Raw genomic sequence first — 7265 nt, 5'->3', positions numbered from 1 at the left:
TTTGACCCTAACCTGAAAGGCCTTATAACTAGGCATATTGCATATAATTAGTTGTTCTATGAATAAAGAGTATTGAATTGGTATCAGATCTTGCATTTGTGTTGCATTGTTATTGTGTTTTTGTTGTGTGGTTATTTTTTGGGGGCTAGGACATCTCCTTTGGGGATTCTCCTACCTTTTACTATGTCAAACAACATATCCACAAAAATGTGACACAAGATATACCCTAGGAAATCCTCATTGAGGGAAAAAAAACCTAGCCTCCAAAAGCATCCATCACCATGTATTATTTAGCAAAACCACCATTGCAATACAACCATGGAAGTCTTCAAATCCATAGCCACAACTAAGCAATCTATGTAAACAAGCATGAATCCACACATCCCATAACATGCTTCCAACATTCACAAGTTCTCCCTTGGCTAACATGTCAAGCCTTGTCTTTCTTGACTTCCTTTTTGTCTTTTTCCCTTTTGTCTTGTTCCTACAACTACCCTTGTGGCTTCTTATATAGTAGCAAGTCTCATAAAACCACCAAGTGGTATTACATAAACCATGTGCTACTTAACCCATTAGCCCCACATTTAATATTAGACATTTCATTCTTTTCCTCAATGTTAAAAATTTATATCAAATATTATCACAATGTTACAATACAACTCATCAAGTATTTCCCATGGGAATCTCTACATGTTGCATGTTCATTTAGGTGCTCCTAGGTGCAACATTACATAATAAAATAAAATAATACATTCTAACAATATTATGCAATATGTGCAACACACATAATCTCAACAATCTCTCACTTGTTGTACACATTGCATAGGTCACTCCATAGCCATGTAAATGAACAAGGAAATAATCCCTCCTAGCACATCCACCATCATGGATCAAAGTACACCAAGTGCTCCATCCTAGTACCGACATCAAGATCAAAGTATCTAGCATCTCAAACATGAATGATCTCACCTCCTATTATGTCACTGCCATTGGACATACATAGAAGTCATCCAAAGAGAAAGCCACCCAACCTGTCACATAAGAAGATCATAAAATCTTGTACTAACTAAAATTTCAAGAATAAACACCTGATCCAAAGGTAATCACATGTATTCGTAGTTATCAAAATATCCATAGCTAAAATAGCACCCACAACAAGTGTCAACCCATCCAACTATCCATATCTCCAAAGGTATACCAAGTGAATCTCACATCAACTTTTCCAATCTAAAACCTGCAATCATAAGCCTCAACAGAAATACCTACCACATAATTAGCAAGAAGATCCCACTTCAAAAGATAATGTAAAATATATAACCAATCCACTCACAACATCTTAAAGAAGTGAATCTATGTAGTATTAAGCACATTCACAACACATAAACTAATAACCTATAAGAATAGTTCTCATAAAAAGTCTCCAACACTCTCCCAAGTTCTCTACAACCAATAGTAGAAATAGATAAATAAATAACCATGTCATCTCTCACATGACATACATGAACACAAACCAGTGATCAATATCCAACCAATCTCAAATCCAATGTAAGTGATACTGAACATCAAGAAAGATAACCAAGACCAAAGAGAAACCATATAAATCATAACTTCTATCATGTCCTTCTACACACACACCTCTAGATGTAAATTGTGCAAGTATGATCTCCTCCACAAACCCCAACCAACAAGTCACAACAACACCCAAATCATACATGTTAGAAATATAAGAGGAGTAACTAAGAGGGAAGGGGTGAATCATCTACCACTAAAAAAAATTCCAAATCCCTTAGATGTCAAAACTTATTAACTAAAATCCTTGCACAACTCGGTTAGAACTAGATATTCACTATAACTCAGTTAACAAAGCAATCTTGAGATATTAATGTGTATTAACCTTTAGTAACTTAGTTGCAAAAAGATAAAACAGTAAGCAAATAACATGAACACATGAGACACCAAGATTTAACATGGAAACCCAATTTGGGAAAACCACCAATGCAACTAGTTACAACTTTTCACTCTTCTGAAGTGAGCCCTGTTAGGAGTCAACACTATTAAAGGTTACAAAACACACTGTTAGGTATGACCCTATTAAAGGATTTGAATCACCTTGTTAGGAGTGGCCTAGTTAGAGGTCTTACGACACTTCAATCTAGAAATTCCACCTTGCTAGAGGATTTAAAAAATGATTGTTAAGTCAACTTTGTTAAGAGATTTCTTCACTACTGCAATTGTTAGAGAGTAGCAATGATTGACCTAATTAATGAAGCAACTAATTTGCAAATTCAAATCGTTATTCTAGTTTATCCTCTAGATCCTCCCTGATTTGAATAATCTTCACGGCTCTTTGGATGTTCTGCTCTTAATTAGATATCCTTCTTTATTTGCGTCTTATCTTCTTCCACAACTTCCATACTACAATCCATAATTTGAACTTTTATATATATATGAAACCCAATGTCAAATCGTCTTGAATACGTGGTATTTACAAATAAGAAATTAACATCCACTAAGTCATATTACATAAAAATAATAATAAATAAAACTATTTTGTCATAGATCAGCTAAAACTTAAACTGGGTCACTTGATTATCATTGAGTTCCTTGGTAACTGACCTAACTCGGCTTACACTGAACCCCTTTGGTAATTGACTTGATTTAGTTAACACTTAAATCTTTCAATGACTAACCTAGCTTGGTTTGCACTTGATCACCAAACTTGGCTTCCTTTGAACTTTTGCTCAACTAATACTAGAGTCTTCTGAGCTTGGTTACTACTAGTAGTGCTTGGTTAGAGTGTAACATTTGTGTAACATCAATGACAATATAGAAACTAAATAATTGTTTTCAACAATACCATATATCTAATCATGGATGTAAGCCTCTCACAAGAAGATCAAACTCATAAATCATTCATAAACCAAGGAATGACCATTCCTTATCCAAGGAATATGCCCAATATAAAACCATATCCCAAACACAAATAGCATAACAACATATGCACAAGGAGATAACCAATGCTAAATTATCTCTCAAATGAACCCTCCAAAACTAACTCATGCACCATAGCTCAAAACCCATATCAATTAAAGACAAGCATAAACATAATGCACCTGAGAGAAATAATGGGTACCTCTCAAGTCACAAACCTTCAAGTAGACTAAGAGTGGGGAATGAGAAGTCTCTTCAAGATATCTATGTCTCCATCCAAGACCCATCTAAGAACAAACTCCTCTTAAATCCATATCAAGTTAATGACCCTCAGACTTTCTACTAAAGCCATCAACTATCCCAACAAATAATTCTCTAATCCAAGAGAAATCAAAATCATTGCCATCTCTAAGTATCCATGAGCACCTATAACCAATCAATCCATGCCAACTCCATATGCAACATAGCAATATCATGAAGTATCCAACAAATGATCAATGTACTCAATACCAAGAAACTAAACCAAGATCAATGTCAAAATTCCAACCATGGCCTCAATAACATAAATATGACAACATGATCTACACCATCTCAATAAAAGAGATAACATGCTCCATATGAACCTACCATAACATGCTATAACTCTAAATGCATATGAGTATACCATGACATCATAATGAAACCGTCCTAATACCAAGGATAACATATCAAATGAAAGCATAAACCACACCTTTACCAAGACCCCCATGTGTCCTCAAGATGCAACCATCACCACACACCATGAAGAAAACCATCTCCACATACTTTGAAGAACCATCACCACACACTATGAAGATAACAAGTGCACCATGTAAATGTCAAAGACACTTCTGTAGGAACATGATCTAAGACAAGCTTCCAACATCTGCAAACACTCAATAAAAATATCAATGCAAAAAACTCCCACTTAATCATGGTTATGAGTCACCCTTGGCATCATAAAATCCATCTCCTGCATGAAGATCCCCTAGGTCTACACTTACACAACCAAATTGTTAGTACCAAGTGAAATCAAGATCTCTAAATCAAGAAGATACAAACCAAACCAAGAACTCATCTTACACTACCACCTCATTATTGTCACAAGCTCCTACTAAACTATCTATCCAATCTATCGATGTCATCATGATGAGAAAAAAACCATCCTCTAACCTTGAGAATCAACCAAGGCATCAAACCATCAAAGAAATCAAAGTGCACATCATGAGCTCCTCAAAAGAAAACCAAATAACCATGATCTTCAACCAAGTATATATACCACAATAACCAAATCAAGAATCTAAACCAATGAGCACCAAAAAATTACCTGTATATCTAATCATGTCATGCCAAAATTTATAACACCATGATCACATGAATTAATCAAGTATCTATCTCTCAAAGTATCCAACCTATCAGTATAAAATAGTCAACCACAATCCTCCACCATGATTGTACCTAGTAACAACATCTCATCCCTTATACATGAAGAAAAAATAGAAAATTATGTGACTTAGGGCATAGGCAACCCAAATCCAAGTCACCAATATGAATATGCATAAATAATGAAAGATCAATGGGCAAAGATAACCCATAACCAAGTTATAAATGCAACATGTAAGTATAGACCACTTACAACGCTACACAACTTGTAAACCCAACAAGTCATCATACATATCCAAATCAAATATTGATAAACATATCATCATGAGACCAATCTGAAATATAACTCGACTATACAATGACATCAAATTTCAAATTTCCATACATACAATGCCATAAACTCACAATGTTACCATAGTCAATATATATATCATAAATCATTTAAATCAATATATCATCAAATAAATCATGTCAAACCTACACCAAATCTAAACCAATGTGTATATCTCTCTAAGAGCTTTCTTTTGACTACTCAAAGTCCAAAATCCAACTCTGTATGCCCAAGTTATGCCCAAATTAGTGCTCAAAATAAATAATATATAATCTTAAAGCTCTTAAAACTTGACAAAATGTCAAAACCATAGACTAAATCATACACTAAGTTATAGTGCTTTGAATTATCTTTCTAACGATTGTAAGAAGTTTGAAATCCAATATCCTAAGATAAAGTTATGGTCATTTTACTAAGACACTTGTTTTACCATTTTCACAACGATTTTTTATTTAATTATGAAAATTCTAATGGGATTAAATTTGGCAGTTGTCATGGGAAAAAACTGAAAACGTTTTGCATTATCTATCAACATGGCCAAACTAGGACACATTATATATCAACATTTATGGAAAAATTGACCCGAATCCAATAGGGAAATTTGTTTTTACCTAGGAGGTCATGTCTACAAGCTCCCCCTTAAAACCCTAATTCAAATGAAACATCTAGAAAATCTATTTGACCAATAATTTTACATGCCCAAAATCTACTAACATCTCATCATAATAGCAAACCCAAAACCCTCTAGTCTACAATAAATAACTCATAAATTTTTCCCTTTCTTTCATCCTCTCATGCATTCCCATGGATTCAATCTAGAGTTACAACAACAAAATTGTAGCTCTGATACCACTTGTAAGGAAACTTGCACACACAAAAAAATGTTTCCACATAACCTATAATAGATTTGAAATAAATATGCAATTAAATTTCACATGCAAGAGAATAGATAACATACCCACAAAAATGTGACACAAAATATACCCTGGGAAACCCTCTTGGAGGGAGAAAAAACCCAACCTCCAAAAACATCCATCACCATGTATTATTTAGCAAAAACACCATTGCAATAAAATTATGGAAGCCTTTAAAGCCATAGCCACAACTAAGCAATCTATGTGAACAATAATGAATCCACACATCTCATGTCAAGCTTCCAACCTTCACAAATAATCCCTTGGCTAACTTGTCAAGCCTTTTCTTTCTCGGCTTTCCTTTTTGCCTTTTTCTTTGTCTCTACAACTACCCTTGTGGCTACTCATATAGTAGAAAATCTCACAAAACCACCAAGTGGTATTACATAAACCATGTGCTAAAACTATGTGCTACCTAACCCATTGGACCCACATTTGATATTGGACATTTAATTCTTTTCCTCAATATTAAATAATTACATCAAATATTATCACATTGTTACAATACAACTCATCAAGTATATCCCATGGGAATCTCGACATGTTGTACATCCATCTAGGTGCTCTTAGGTGCAACATTAAGTAGTAAAATAAAATAATACAATATAACAATATTATGCAATGTGTGCAACACACACAATACCAACATTAAGATGATTCAATTACCCTCTAATTAAGATCATAATTAGTAATAATATAAGCTTAGAATGAGAGATTCAAGTAAAGCAATGCAATTCTAACATTATTTGAGTGTGAATTTCTATTATGAAATGAAAGATTATTTAATTACTAGATGCAATCAATCAATTAAGCTATCAATTATACAACATAACAATGAAAATCTAAGTTAATGGGCCAGCATAACCCTATAATCAAATGGAACAAGCCATTTGAGCTTCAAATCCATCCTTTGTATAGAAATGGAGAGGAAATGAGGGGTAGATTCAAAGCTAAGGAGTGATTAGGATTCATCCTTGAGCAATCCAAGTGAGGTGATCCATGTGAGATTACTCCCATTCATTTGTTAATAACATCCTTGTCCTCTTTTTGATGACATGTATTTTAGAAGTTTTATTAATTCCCTTTAATTATTTACTTTAGCCAAGTGTATTTAATTGTTTGGTTTAATTAAATAGGCCTAAGTAATTAATGTTTGGCTTGTGATCAATTAATGTTGAGTCAATGCTTGATTAGGGTTTTTATTAAATTTGACAAATTATATCAGTAACTAGGTTGACATAATTGAGGGGTATGTCATGATTTAGAGTAAATAGGGCTTCCAATCCAAAAACCCATTTTATGGTGATTATAATTTCTCATATTTGAATTGATGTGTGAATAACATATTGATTTAAAGAAATTATGAAATTAACTCAGGGAACAACTTGATAGGAAGAGATGAAACTATTATCAATTTGCAGATTGAGAATTTTGAGTTTGATCAAATAAAATTCCATTGATTAAAAGTTTTAATTCATCAATTTTGAGATTGATGGAACAAGAATCGACCATACCACTTTTAAATAAAGACTAGTAAGAGCTTATTATTTTGATTATGAACTTGGTAGAACATGTGTATGTGGTAAAAAATGAACCTGTGTGCTACAATTAGAAACATCAAAACAACAAAGAGAATTTTATTATATGTTAGCCTTTGTAAATACAATTATTGTTGAAAACAATTATTC

This window comes from Cupressus sempervirens, chromosome 3, assembly GCF_028749045.1.
Source record: "Cupressus sempervirens isolate cs-2001-9-10 chromosome 3, ASM2874904v1, whole genome shotgun sequence".
Lineage (NCBI taxonomy): Eukaryota > Viridiplantae > Streptophyta > Pinopsida > Cupressales > Cupressaceae > Cupressus > Cupressus sempervirens.
This window is presented reverse-complemented; position numbering follows the sequence as displayed.